The sequence below is a fragment of the Triticum aestivum genome, chromosome 4A (assembly GCF_018294505.1).
Source record: "Triticum aestivum cultivar Chinese Spring chromosome 4A, IWGSC CS RefSeq v2.1, whole genome shotgun sequence".
Lineage (NCBI taxonomy): Eukaryota > Viridiplantae > Streptophyta > Magnoliopsida > Poales > Poaceae > Triticum > Triticum aestivum.
Window position 1 is genome coordinate 385,971,779 of NC_057803.1, and position 15,683 is coordinate 385,987,461.

Below are 15,683 nucleotides of genomic sequence, written 5' to 3' on the forward strand. Positions count from 1 at the left end.
CTATCCACGGTTGGTTTTACAGTGGTCTTGTTGTGTCTTAAAGAGTCCTTGTCTATGCCGACTCGGGGACGCTTCCTATGTCATGTGCACTGCCTTGTACATGATGGTGATGTACGATCGAGCCCATGTAGGCCCCACCATGAAAACTTCGGACGAAATCTCTATCATATGTTTGTTCCGGCCTATTCTGCAAGCCAATCCTTTGCTTTTGTTTTGAGTGTGGTATTCGAGTTGCTTCGAAGTAAAATGTTGATTCCATACCTTTCCTTAAGTGGTGTTCTCATATTCCTATGGGAGTACTAATCCTTCTTGACCATCGAGTTTGTCATGTTAATTCTTTTCTACCGGCGTGTTCCTCTTCAAGTGGATCCGTTCATTTCAACATCCGCAAGATCAATTATCAGTTCTTCTCAATGGCGATCTTTTCTTCCGCCCCAAGCTTGCCTTTGTTTTCCCACCCTCCCACCCTTGTTTCTTCAAGGACTCATGTATCTTAATCAAGTATCCATCTTATTGATGTGAAGTCTCTCCATTCTTTTCCGTCAACGTTCTTACCCGGTGGTTCTCTTAAAGATGTTCTACTCGTTAATCATTCTCCATTCTTTTCTTCTCCGGTGGATTCAAATCAAGCTTTTGGTGTTGATCATATCTCTTTTCCTCGTTTCAAATACCTTCTCTTGCCGGTGCACCTCATATTCAGTCATTTCTCGCTATTCAATTGTTCCGAAGTGTTCAAGATATCTCGAAGATTCGTGCTTACACTCTACTTTAACTCAAGCTCTTTCGACGATGTTATCTCATTTAAGCCATTTAATTCAATTGGTGCAATCTCTCTCTTTCCAAATAATTGTTCTATGGTGTATCTTTTGAGTGGTCCCTAACCGACAGGTCTTTTCCCAGGATCTTACCTGACTCTTCTTATTGTCCCAGAGCTTTTCAAATTCATCTCAAAGTTTGACATAAGAATGATTTATCATCAGTCAAATGCCTTTCTACAAGATTGGTTAAATTCTTCTCATCGTTGGCTCAACCTTTCCAATTCTGGAGTGCCTCAATAAGTCATGATGGTATTTCTCGTCGTCATTCTCAGTTTGGAAGACCAAAGAAGATTCTTCTTTCAATCTTGCTCCATTCTCTTCAAGATTCGTCATTCGAGCTTGTTGCCATCCTCTCATAATTGTTTCCAATTGTCAGAATTCTTTTTCACCCATCCGGAGTAATTCAGGAGTCTTTTCAGTTTGATTCTCCGAAGGCCATCATTTCGGGATTATTCATTCTAGCTTTCAGCTCTCATCCTCCAATTCTTACCGGTGCATCATTCAAGTATTCCCTTGTCAGCTCGTGATCTCTTCATTCTCATGTATCTAAATCCCCTCAAGTATCATCATTCGTTCTATAATTCTTCCCAGTGTTTCCTTATCTTCTCTTCGTTCATTTTCAGTTCTTATTGGTGGCTCATTCAAGATTTCTCTTCCTTTGTTATTGTATCAATTCATTCGTTGTTTCAATCCCACCGGTGGTTCGTTGATGACCTTCCCAAGTCTGCGCTATATCTCGCTTAATCCTTTCTACGAGAATAAATAGTTTGCCAATTCCATTGCTTGTCATCAATTTGAATTGGTGAAGGATAAGCATAATGTAATTCTTATTCGTGCTTCATCGAGTTTACTCAATTCCTTATTCCAGAGGTGCATCATATCACATTCTTGGTTCGAGATGCTTTATCTTTTCTTTTCCCAGAGTTCCTAGCTCTCACAATTACATCACCACGGAGATTCATTTAAATCATTGCAAGGCTTCAACCTTATTCTTTTCATCCTCCATTTCGATTGATCATTTCTTTTATTACTGGAGTTCTCATGAAGGCTCTACAAGATGGTTCATCAAGGATTTACTTCTTTCTCGAAGTGTTCATCGAGATTCTTTTCAGAGGAGCTCAAGTATTCTTTATCTTGCATTTTAAAGTGCAATTCTTTCAACCGTATCATTTCAGGTGGTATTATGTCATTCTTGATAATTTGAGTTCATGTTTCATGATTCACATGTTGTTAAGAATGAGGTATTTAAACCCATCAATCTCTTCATTCGAGTTATCTTGGTTTATACTTCACCTAAAGCCTCCCCTAAGGTTTGTTACTATTATGGTGCTTATAAATGACCCAAGTTCTTCATGTATCGTCCCGGTGAATAAGTTTCTTGTTTCCTTGTTGATATCAATCCAATCTTTGGTTTTGTTAGTGGCAGGTTGTCACCTCATAATTTGAGATGTATTCCATAACACCGTATCAAGCGTATTCTTTTCGTTGTTGGTGTTCCAACAACTCCGCTCAATCCGTCTCCTAAGGATGCCTTCTCAAGCTCTTTTGTGGCATAAGATGGCATTTTCGTCTCCATTCTTTTATTTCAATTATCTATCTTCTATTCTTTTGTTCTGGAGCCATTGTGATGTTGCTCTTTTCTCTCATCATCTTGGATCGTGTTCTTTTCGTGCTTATCCATTTAACCGGAGTGTGTGCCCGCTGCTCAAGTTCTTTCATTTTATCAAGCCTTGCATATCTTTCCAACCGGAGTGCTGTTTGAAGTTGTTCTTCCTTGTTTCTCTTTCCTAACGGAGTGTTTTCAACTTCGTTCATCTCCGTTGTATTTTTTCTTGAAATGGCTTAACCTTTTCAAGTTCTTTGTCTCACTCGTTTGCCAAAGAAGCAACTTAGTTTTTACCTGTTCTCTTTCCCTTCCGTTTTCCCTCCAGTGCCATTCTAGATCTCGGGACGAGATCCTCTCGTAGTGGTGGAGTGTTGTAACACCCCGAGACCGTTGCGCCAGGTGTCTTCCGGTGTTTCGTTGTTGTTGCCTTATCATTTGCTTGCGTGTCGCATCTTGTCATGTCATCATGTGCATTGCATCATCATGTTTTCAAAACCTGCATTCATCCGGGTTCCCCCAGTTGCTTCTATTGTCCATTCTGAGCCCAGCCACACTTGCACGCGCCCGCGGCATGTCCAAAATATTATTTTATAAGTGGCCCGAAAATGTTCTCGAAATGGGATGAAAGTTGGCGTGCGGTCTTGTTATAGTGTAGGTAGACCGCCTGCCAAGTTTCATCGCATTCGGAGTCCGTTTGACGCCCAAACGGATAACTATAGCGACATTATAGTTGGTCAAAACGTTGGACGTTTTCGGTCTCCGGAAACAGTCGCCGGGTCTCTCCTCTTCTCTTTTCACAGCCCACTAACTACCGCCAGGTCCAACCTAACCTCTCTCGGCAGCCCGCGGTCCTCCTCGCGCGTGCGCCCGAAAAGTTGTCCCGGACCCGACCCGAGCAGTCGTCACCATTGTGTCCGGATCATCCCCAAGCGTCTACAAAATGTCTCCGTTTTGTTGATTGGACTTCCTAGTCTATTTTTCTCGACCACTCGATTTATTTGGAGGGACGGATTAGACCCTACCCAATCCCTATCTGTGATATATAAAGCAGATGAAACCCTAGACCACTAGGTTGTCCCGTCCATTCCATCCATCCCGCCGCCACCTCCTAGTTCCATCGGGATCTCACCCAGTTGACCTCCTCTTTTTCACCAACCGCCAACCACCATCTTCATCAGATCCAATCCATCAACCTCCCTAGAATTGCACGCCGACCAACCATAGCTCCCGATCTCCTCACGCCCGAGGCCCCAGCCAAGCCTCCACCCTCTTCCTCGTTTCCACAGTGAGCCAACCACCATAGTGCAGTGCCCAACTTCCTCCTGCCTCGTCTCTGGCCTCCCCGTCGCCTCGCCATCGGACGACCGGCGCCGTGCCGACAGCCACCAGCAGCTCCAGGCCGGCCTCGTCTCCCTTCTGCTCGGTCGTCTCCTCCTGTTTTTCTCCTTCCCCGTGCTCACCTCGCTCTCCCGTCGTCTTCTGCCTGCAGGGAACGAGGAGCACGGCGCCCGATGCCATGGATGATTCCCTCACCTCTCTCTCGTTTCCAAGGAACCCATGACGCCGCCTCACCCCCACTCCATGGGGCTCCAAGTTCGTCGGCTCGCCTCGGCTTCGATCCGGCAGGGAACGGGTCCCCGGCGACCTCCCGTGACCGGATGCAGCGCCTCCACTCTCGCCAGCGACCGCGCCAACCGGCCCCGCGCCCATGCTCCCGCAGCCCTCCTCGTCCAGGAGCTCCACGAGGGGAGGAGAAACAGTGCCTGAGCGCTCCTCCTCGCGATCCGCCGCCCCGGCGAACCACACCGCCGGCGACCACCTTCAGCAGGCCCGTCGCCAAGTTCCCCTCCTCGAGCCGCTCCCGTCCACTTCTGCTCTTCTTCGTCAAGACCACCGCCACCGGGAACAAGCTTCCCGCGCCCTGGATCCATTCGTTCTGAGCTTCCCCATGCCCGAGAGCCCGCGTCGGCCATCTTGCTCGTCGGAGTGGCCCGTTTCCTGCCTCCTCTGCAACCGGGGCGTCCTCTACTCATCATGGTCGCGGGCGCATTGACCACGCCCTGCCTCCTGGTTCGATCGCGCCAAGGCCCAACGCCAAGTCAGTCGGCCTCCAGGTCCACCGAACTAGGCCGCCTCCATTGACAGGCGCCTAGGCCCAACTTCTCTGCTTCGCTCGCAGCCCAGATGCCCAACGCCTCCTCAAGCCCAATGTGAGCAGCCCAGTCTGCCCAGATTTAGCCCGTTGACATTTTTTTTCAGGATCTGTGATTTTGTCTATTATTCCCGGGTTTTACTGTTTTACAGAAAGGTCCCTAAACTTCATGCATTTAACAATTGACAAACGGTGCATCTTATTAAAACAATTTATATATGAAATATGCTTAGTTTTTCATCTAGTTTCATAATATGTCATTTCCATCCATGTTCAAAATGTTTAAAATGTTGTTTGTTTAAATTTGCTTAAATAACGTACTAAAATGATTTAATTCATAACTATTTAACCGTAACTCGGTTTGTAACAAACTTTATATGTAAATAGGGTATAAAATATGGTTTAGGAAAGAACAGTACCAAACCTAATATATGCATATGAGGATTTACCGGAATTGTTGTTCGTTGCTTACGGCCTCATTTAAACTTGACTAGATAGGTAGTTTTACTTTGCTTCACCCTCGTGCCATGTTTAACAACACTTAATATTGTTGGGTACATAAACGAGATTGAACTAAATAACTTGAATGTGGTGTTTCGCCAATATGCAACGGAGTTGCATATTGAGCTCCACTTAATTTGTAGGGTTGTTTGTGCACTTTGCCATGCCATGCCTCATTAATCCGGACATGCATCATACTTGTTTGCGCACCGTTCCATGCTTATGTGGTGGTTGTTTACCATGATTGTTTGCTTCTTTCCGGTGTTGCTTCTTCGGGTTGGTTCCGATAATGTCGCGTTTGTGAGGACCCGTTTGACTACGTCGGTTTGTCTTCTTCATGGACTCGTTCTTCTTCCTTGCGGGATCTTAGACAAGATGACCATACCCTCGAAATAACTTCTATCTTTGCTTGCTAGATGCTCGCTCTTTTGCTATGCCTATGCTACGATACCTACCACTTGCTTATCATGCCTCCCATATTGTTAAGCCAAGCCTCTAACCTGCCTTGCACTAGCAAACCGTTGTTTGGCTATGTTACCGCTTTGCTCAGCCCCTCTTATAGCATTGTTAGTTGCAGGTGAAGATTGAAGTTTGTTCCTAGTTGGAACATGGATATTTTGTTGGGATATCACAATATCTCTAATTTAATTAATGCATCTATATACTTGGTAAAGGGTGGAAGGCTCGGCCTTATGCCTGGTGTTTTGTTCCACTCTTCCCGCCCTAGTTTCCGTCATATCGGTGTTATGTTCCCGGATTTTGCGTTCCTTACGCGGTTGGGTTATAATAGGAACCCCTTGACAGTTCACCTTGAATAAAACTCCTCCAGCAATGCCCAACCTTGCTTTTACCATTCGCCACCTAGCCTCTTTTTCCCTTGGGTTCTGCAGACTCAAGGGTCATCTTTATTTTAACCCCCTGGGCCAGTGCTTCTCTGAGTGTTGGTCCAAACTAAGCTGCCTGCGGGGTCACCTCGGGGAAACTTGAGGGTTGGTTTTACTCGTAGCTAGTCTCATCTGAGTGTGCCCTGAGAACGAGATATGTGCAGCTCCTATCGGGATTTGTCAGCACATTCGGGCGGTGTTGCTAGACTTGTTTTACCATTGTCGAGGATGTCTTGTAACCTGGATGCCGAGCCTGATCGGATTGTCTTGGGAGAAGGAATATCCTTCGTTGACCATGAGATCTTCTGATGGGCTAAGTTGGGACACCCCTGCAGGGATTTGAACTTTCGAAAGACATGCACGCGGTTATGAGCAGATGGCAATTTGTTAATGTCCGGTTGTAGAAAACCTGAAGTTTATCTTAATTAAAAAGCATCAACCGCGTGGGTAACCGTGATGGTCTCTTCTCGGCGGAGTCCGGGAAGTGAACAAGGTGTTGGAGTTATGTTTGACGTGGGTTGTTATAGGATCACTTCTTGATCATAGTTTGTCGCTCATGCCTTTGCCTTCTCTTCTCGCTCTCATTTGCGTTGTTAGCCACCAAATATGCTAGTCGCTTGCTGCAGCTCCACCTCATACCTTTTACCCTTCCTATAAGCTTAAATAGTCTTGATCACGAGGGTGTGAGATTGCTGAGTCCTCGTGACTCACAGATACTTCCAAAACCAGTTTGTAGGTGCCGATGAAACCGTGCAGGTGACGCAACCAAGCTCAAGGAGGAGCTCGATGAAGGTCTTGTCCTTTGTGTTGTTTCGTTCTAGTTGATCAGTAGTGGAGCCCAGTTGGGATGATCGGGGATCTGTGTAGCATTTGGGGTAGTCTTCTTTTATTTTGGTTCCATAGTCGGACCTTGATTGTATCCAGATGATGTAATGCTTTATTCATGTATTGTGTGAAGTGGCGATTGTAAGCCAACTATGTTCTCTTTCCCTTATGTATTACATGGGTTGCGTGAAGATTACCTCACTTGCGACATTGCTTTCAATGCGGTTATGCCTCTCAGTCGTGCTTCGACACGTAGGAGATATAGCCGCATCGAGGGCGTTACAGAATATCCTTCATTGACCGTGAGAGCTTGTGATGGGCTAAGTTGGGACACCCCTGCAGGGATTTGAACTTTCGAAAGCCGTGTCCGCAGTTATGGGCAGATGGGAATTTGTTAATGTCCGGTTGTAGAAAACCTGAAGTTGACCTTAATTAAAATGCATCAACCGCGTGTGTAGCCATGATGGTCTCTTCTCGGCGGAGTCCGAGAAGTGAACACGGTGTTGGAGTAATGCTTGACGAAGGTTGTTCTAGGATCACTTCTTGATCATAGTTGTTCGACCGTGCTTTTGCCTTCTCTTCTCGCTCTCATTTGCGTATGTTAGCCACCATATATGCTAGTCGCTTGCTGCAGCTCCACCTCATACCTTTACACTACCTATAAGCTTAAATAGTCTTGATCGCGAGGGTGTGAGATTGCTGAGTCCTCGTGACTCACAGACACGTCCAAAACCAGCTTGCAGGTGCCGATGATACCGTACAGGTGACGCAACCAAGCTCAAGGAGGAGCTCGATGAAGATCTCGTTCATTGTGTTGTTTCGTTTCAGTTGATCAGTAGTGGAGCCCAGTTGGGACGATCGGGGATCTGTGTAGCTTTTGAGGTAGTCTTCTTCCTTTTTTGTTCCATAGTCGGACCTTGATTGTATCTGGATGATGTAATACTTTATTCGTGTATTGTGTGAAGTGGCGGTTGTAAGCCAACTATGTATCTCTTTCCCTTATGTATTACATGGGTTGTGTGAAGATTACCTCACTTGCGACATTTCTTTCAATGCGGTTATGCCTCTAAGTCGTGCTTCGATACGTGGGAGATATAGCCGCATCGAGGGCGTTACAAGTTGGTAATCAGAGCCTTCCCCGACCTTAGGAGTCCCCTGCTTGATCGAATCGTTGGCGTTGTTGTGTCTAGAAAAATGTTTTGAGTCATCTAGGTTTATATGTATCAGAGAGTTAGGAATTCCTTTTACTCCCCAGTCCCTTCGTCGCTTTGGTGAGGCATCCTGACGTAGAGTTTTTACTCTTCTCTTCTCAAATTTCACAAAAAAATTAGGATCACGCGGGTATCTTGGAATTGTTCCGACGGTTTTGTGACGAGAACATTGTTCTTGGTGCCTCCTGACATTTAGGGGTTGTGGCAGTGTCCCTGGGTGTTGAGCTCCGAGGTGTTGTCGTCACAATTTTATCGTTGAGATTCTGGAATACCTAAGTTTGCCGACATCGAAAATCTCTTTTAGGCAGTTGGTGGTGAGATAACCTCGATGCCACCCAGTACTGGGGCGGGAGTTCGGGAGTATCACTATAACTCGTATAATGGATGCTTTTCGAAGGTTGAGGTAAACGATTTCCGAAGGTTTCTTGGTTATGTGTTGAAGGATGGATACAGCTGGATGTAGGATTTGCTAGTTTGGGGTGAGATATTATGCTTCCCCTGTATCCCCAACACCTGATTGCATAACCGGAAAGTTTCGGGAGTTTATAAGTGGGAATTCAAGTAGCTCTTAGGATATCTTTCTGACAGACATATGATATGAAATTGGGGTTCGATGTCTAGTGGTCCGCCTATCCACGGTTGGTTTTACAGTGGTCTCGTTGTGTCTTAAAGAGTCCTTGGCTATGCTGACTCGGGGACGCTTCATATGTTATGTGCACTGCCTTGTACATGATGGTGCTGTACGATCAAGCCCGTGTAGGCCCCACCATGAAAACTTCGGACGAAATCTCTATTATATGTTTGTTCTGGCTTATTTTGCAAGCCAATCCTTTGTTTTGTCTTGAGTTGTGGTATTCGAGTTGCTTCAATGTCAAGTGTTGATTCCATACTTGTCCTAAGCAGTGTTCTCATACTCCTATGTGAATACTAATCCATCCTAATAATAGAGATTGTCATGTCAATCCTTTTTAACCGGCGTGTTTTTCATCAAGTGGATCCGATCATTTTCAACATCCGCAAATCAATTATCAGTTCTTCTCAATGATGTTTGCTTCATCCGTTCCAAGTTTTCTTTGTTTTCCCACCCTCCCACCCTTGTTTTTCTTGAAGGATTCGGATTTCTTAATCAAGTATCCATTTTATTCATGTGAAGACTCTTCATTCTTGTCTTGCAATGCTCTTATCCGGTGATTCTCATGAAGATTCTAACAGAGCCTCAAGTTCATCATTCTTCATTCTTGTCATCTCCGGTGGTTTCAAGTCAAGCTTTGTTGATCATATCCTTTTCCTCGTGTCAAATACCTTCTCTTGCTGGTGCACCTCTTAATCATCCACTTCTCAATATTCAATTGTTCTGGAGTGCTCAAGATATCTCAAAGATTCGTGTTTCCACTCTACATTCGTTCTAGCTCTTTCGAGATTGTTATCTCATTCAAGCCATTTAATTCAACCGGCGCAATCTATCTTTTAAATCATTCAACGGTGTTTCTTTTGAGTGGGCCCTAACCCACAGGTCTTTTCCAGGATCTTACCTGACTCTTCTTATTTTCCCGGACCTATCCTAAATTCTTTTCAAAGTTTGACGTAAGAATGATTTATCATCAGTCAAATGCCTTTCTACAAGATCGGTTAAATTCTTCTCATCGTTGGCTAAATCTCTTCGCTTTTGATTCTTCCGGAGTGCCTCTTCAATGATTGGTGGTGTTTGTCGTCGTCATTCTCAGATTTTGAAGACCGAAGAAGAGTTTTTCTTCCATATCTTGCTCCATTCTCTTCAAGATTCATGGTGCTAGCTTGTTTCCATCCTCTCATAATTATTTTCTATTGTGAGAATCATTTTCACCCATCCGGAGCATTTCAAAGACTATTTCATTTTGTTTCTCCGGAGCCCATCATTTCAGAAGACTTATTCATTCTTAGCCTCCAGCTATCATTCTCCAAATCTTATCGGTGCATCGTTCAAGTGATCTCTAATCAGTTCGTGATCCCTTTGTTCTCATGGATCTAAACTCTATCATGTATCTTCGTTCATTTGCTAATTCTTCCCGGTGTTTTCCTTATCTTTTCTTTGTTCATTTTTAATTCTTACGGTGGTTCATTCAAGATTCCTTTTCTCTTGGTATCACATCGATGTATTCATTGTTTCAATCCTAACGGTGGTTCGTTGAAGATTTTTCCAAGTTTGCGTTATATCTCTCTTAATCCTTTCTACGAGAATAAGTAGTATGCCAAATCTGTTGCTTGTCATCAATTTAAATTGATGAAGGATACGCATAACATAATTCTTATTCTTGCTTCATCCAAATGATGGATTCGTTCCTCCGGAGTTTGTTCACAATGACTAATTCTCATTGTCAATTGTTCATCTTTTCTTTTTCCCGGAGTTCCAACCTCTCTCAATTATATCAACATGGAGATTTATCTAAATCATTACAAGGTTTCTCCTTGTGTTTTCAACTTCTCTTTCTTTTCGTTATCCTTTTGTTAACGGAGTTCTTCATTGAGGTTCTACATGATGGTTCATAAAGGATTTAATTCCTTCTCCAAGTTTTTCATCGAGATTCTTTTCTAAGAAGCTCAAGCTTTCTTCATATTGTAATCCGGAGCGCAATTCTTTTACCTCGTCTTTGGAGGTGGTATTATGTCATTCTTGATAATTTGAGTGCATGTTTCATGATTCACATGTTGTTAAGAATGAGGTATTTTAAATCCATCTACCTCTTCGTCGGAGTTATCTTGTGTCATGTTTCACCTAAAGCCTTCCCTAAGGATTGTTGCTATTTATGATGCTTATAATCGACCCAAGTTCTTTTATCCTCCCGGTGGTATAAGTTTCTCGTTTCCTTGTTGATATCAATTCAAATCCATTGTTTTTCCGTTAGTGGCAGAATTTTCACCTCATAGTTTTGAGGTGTTCTCCATAAGCCCACTACAAGCTTACTCTTTTTCGTTGTTGGGATTCAACAACTCCGTTCGACCCTTCTCCTAAGGATGCCTTTTTCAAGCTCTTTTGTGGCAGAAGTTGGCATTTTCTTCTCCATTCTCCTATCCCAATTATCTATCTTCTATTTTTTATTCCGGAGGCATTGTGATGTTTCTCTCTTCTCGCATCATCTCAAGTCGTGAAGATCATGTTTTTTTCATGCTTATCCATTTAACCGGAGTGTCGTGCCATCTTTCCAAGTTCTCTCATCTCATCAAGTTTTTCTTCCCTTATCAACCGGAGTGCTTTCTGAAACCTTTCTTACCCCTTGTGCCATTCTTTCAATAGTTCCGGAGGCAGTGTATTATTGTTTTCATCAAGTATCCCCTCATCTTGTCAAATTCATGTTCAATTCCTTTTATTTTCAATCGGAGTGCTGCCCAAAGTTGTTCTTCCTGGTTCCACTTGTCAAACGGAGTGTTTTCAACTTCGTTCATCTCCGTTGTATTCTTTTCTCAAAATGGCTTAACCTTTTCAAGGTTCTTTGGTTTCACTCGTTTGTCAAAGAAGCAACTTAGTTTTACCTCTTCTCTTTCTCTTCCATTTTTCCCTTTGGTGCCATTCTAGATCTCAGGACGAGATCCTCTCGTAGTGGTGGAGTGTTGTAACGCCCCGAGACCGATGTGCGAGGTGTCTTCCAGTTATTCGCTGATTGTTGCCTTGTCATTGCTTGCGTGTCATGCATTGCATATCATGTCATCATGTGCATTTCATTTGCGTACATGTTCGTCTCATGCATCCGAGCATTTTCCCAGTTGTCCGTTTTGCAATCCGGCGCTCCTATGTCACCCGGTGTCCCTTTCTACCTCTTTTCGTGTGCGGGTGTTAAACGTCTTCGGATTGGACCGAGACTTGTGATGCGGCCTTGGTTTACTACCAGTAGACCGCCTGTCAAGTTTCGTGCCATTTGGACTTTGTTTGGTGCTCCAACGGTTAATCGAGGGACCGAAAAGGCCTCGTGTATGTTGCAGCCCAACACTCTTCAAAACTGGCCCAAAACCCTCCTAAACCATCTCCATCATCTCGGTCGTTCAATCATGATCGCGTGGCCACAAAACGCACCTCATTTGGACTCTCCTAGCTCCCTCTACCTATATATATGTGTGCCTCCCGAATTTTTCGCGGTGCAAACCCTAACTTCGTCCTCCTCGTGCCACCAGACAATTTTCCCCGCTGCCGGACGTGTCCGCCGCCTCCGCCCCGGCGAATCCCAGCTGTCCACGTCGCCTCCACCGCCGTCCCACCGCTGCGGCCCGCCGCAGCCCACGGCCTGTTGGAAATATGCCCTAGAGGCAATAATAAATTAGTTATTATTATATTTCCTTGTTCATGATAATCGTTTATGATCCATGCTAGAATTGTATTGATAGGAAACTCAGATACATGTGTGGATACATAGACAACACCATGTCCCTAGTAAGCCTCTAGTTGACTAGCTCATTGATCAATAGATGGTTACGGTTTCCTGACCATGGACATTGGATGTCGTTGATGACGGGATCACATCATTAGGAGAATGATGTGATGGACAAGACCCAATCCTAAGCCTAGCACAAGATCGTGTAGTTCGTATGCTAAAGCTTTTCTAATGTCAAGTATCATTTCCTTAGACCATGAGATTGTGCAACTCCTGGATACCGTAGCAATGCTTTGGGTGTACCGAACGCCACAACGTAACTGGGTGGCTATAAAGGTGCACTACGGGTATCTCCGAAAGTGTCTGTTGGGTTGGCACAAATCGAGACTGGAATTTGTCACTCTGTGTAAACGGAGAGGTATCTCTGGGCCCACTCGGTAGGACATCATCATAATGTGCACAATGTGACCAAGGAGTTGATCACGGGATGATGTGTTACGAAACAAGTAAAGAGAATTGCCGGTAACGAGATTGAACGAGGTATCGGGATACCGACGATCGAATCTCGGGCAAGTATCGTACCAATAGACAAAGGGAATTGAATACAGGATTGATTGAATCCTCAACATCGTGGTTCATCCGATGAGATCATCGTGAAGCATGTGGGAGCCAACATGGGTATCCAGATCCCGCTGTTGGTTAGTGACCGGAGAGTTGTCTCGGTCATGTCTACATGTCTCCTGAACCCGTAGGGTCTACACACTTAAGGTTCAGTGACACTAGAGTTGTAGAGATATTATTATGCGTTTAACTAAAAGTTGTCCAGAGTCCCGGATGAGATCCCAGACGTCACGAGGAGTTCTGGAATGGTCCGGAGGTAAAGATTTATATATAGGAAGTCCAGTTTCGGCCACCGGGAGAGTTTCCGGAGTCATCGGTATTGTACCGGGACCACCGGAAGGGTCCCGGGGGTCCACCGGGTGGGGCCACCTATCCCGGAGAGCCCCATGGGCTGAAGGGGCATGGGAACCAGCCCCTGGTGGGCTTGTGCACGCCCCTTGGGCCTCCCATGCACCTAGGGTTGGAAACCCTAAGGGGTGGGGGCGCCTCCACTTGTCTTGGAGGCCAAGCCACCCCTAGGGCTGCCGCCCCCCTCCCTAGATGGGATCTACAAGGGGCTGGCGCCCCCCTAGGCCCCTATATATAGTGGAGGGGAGGGAGGTCAGCCGCAGCTGAAGCCCTGGCGCCTCCCTCCCTCCCGTGACACCTCTTCCTCCCCGCTTGTGCTTGGCGAAGCCCTGCCGGGATCTCGCTACTTCCACCACCACGTCGTCGTGCTGCTGGATCTCCATCAACTTCTCCTCCCCTCTTGCTGGATCAAGAAGGAGGAGACATCTCCGCTCCGTACGTGTGTTGAACGCGGAGGTGCCGTCCGTTCGGCGCTAGGATCATCGGTGATTTGGATCACGACGAGTACGACTCCATCAACCTTGTTCTCTTGAACGCTTCCCCTTAGCGATCTTAAAGGGTATGAAGATGCACTCCCTCTCTCTCATTGCTAGTATCTCCTAGACTGATCTTGGTGACACATAGGAAAATTTTGAATTATTGCTATGTTCCCCAACAGTGGCATCATGAGCTAGGTCTATGCGTAGATTCTATGCACGAGTAGAACACAAGTTGTTGTGGGCGTTGATTTTGTCAATTTACTTGCCGTTACTAGTCTTATCTTGATTCGGGGGCATCGTAGGATGAAGTTTCCTGGACCGACCTTACACGTACGCTTACGTGAGACTGGTTCCTCCGACTGACATGCACTAGTTGCATAAGGTGGCTAGCGGGTGTCTGTCTCTCCCACTTTAGTCGGATCGGATTTGATGAAAAGGGTCCTTATGAAGGGTAAATAGAAATTGGCATATCACGTTGTGGTTTTGGCGTAGGTAAGAAACGTTCTTGCTAGAAACCTATAGCAGCCACGTAAAAAACTTGAAACCACATTTAGAGGACGTCTAACTTGTTTTTGCAGCATATGTCGTGTGATGTGATATGGCCAAAAGGATGTGATGAATGATATATGTGATGTATGAGATTGATCATGTTCTTGTAATAGGAATCACGACTTGCATGTCGATGAGTATGACAACCGGCAGGAGCCATAGGAGTTGTCTTAATTTATTTATGACCTGCGTGTCAACTTATACGTCATGTAATTACTTTACTTTATCACTAACCGTTAGCCATAGTAGTAGAAGAAATAGTTGACGACACAACTTCATGAAGACACGATGATGGAGATCATGATGATGGAGATCATGGTGTCATGCCGATGACGACGATGATCATGGCGCCCTGAAGATGGAGATCAAAAGGAGCAAAATGATATTGGCCATATCATGTCACTATTTGATTGCATGTGATGTTTATCATGTTTTACATCTTATTTGCTTAGAACGACGGTAGCATAAATAATATGATCCCTCACCATAATTTCAAGAAAGTGTTCCCCCTAACTGTGCACCGTTGCTAAGGTCCGTTGTTCCGAAGCACCATGTGATGATCGGGTGTGATAGGTTCTAACGTTCGCATACAACAGGTGTAAGCCAGATTTACACACGCGATACACTTAGGTTGACTTGACGAGCCTAGCATGTACAGACATGGCCTTGGAACACGGAAGACTAAAAGGTCGAACATGAGTCGTATAGAAGATACGATCAACATGAAGATGTTCACCGATGATGACTAGTCCGTCTCACGTGATGATCGGACAGGGCCTAGTTGACTCGGATCATGTATCACTTAGATGACTAGAGGGTTGTCTATCTAAGTGGGAGTTCATTGAATAATTTGATTAGATGAACTTAATTATCATGAACATAGTCAAAAGGTCTTTGCAAATTATGTCGTAGCTCATGCTTTGGTTCTACTGTTTTAGATATGTTCCTAGAGAAAATTTAGTTGAGAGTTGACAGTAGCAATTATGCGGACTGGGTCCGTGAACTGAGGATTGTCCTCATTGCTGCACAGAAGGGCTATGTCCTTAATGCACCGCTCAGTGTGTTGAACCTCGAGCATCGTCTGTAGATGTTGGGAAACATCTGACATACATGTTTTGATGACTACGTGATAGTTCAGTGCGTAATACTAACGGTTTAGAATTGTGGCACCAAAGACGTTTTTTTAAACGTCGCAGAACATATGAGATGTTCCAAAGACTGAAATTGGGATTTCATACTAGTGCCCACGTCAAGAGGTATGAGACCTCTGACAAGTTTCTTAAGCCTGTAAACTAACGGAGAAAAGCTCAATCGTTAAGCATGTGCTCAGATTGTCTGAGTACTACAAT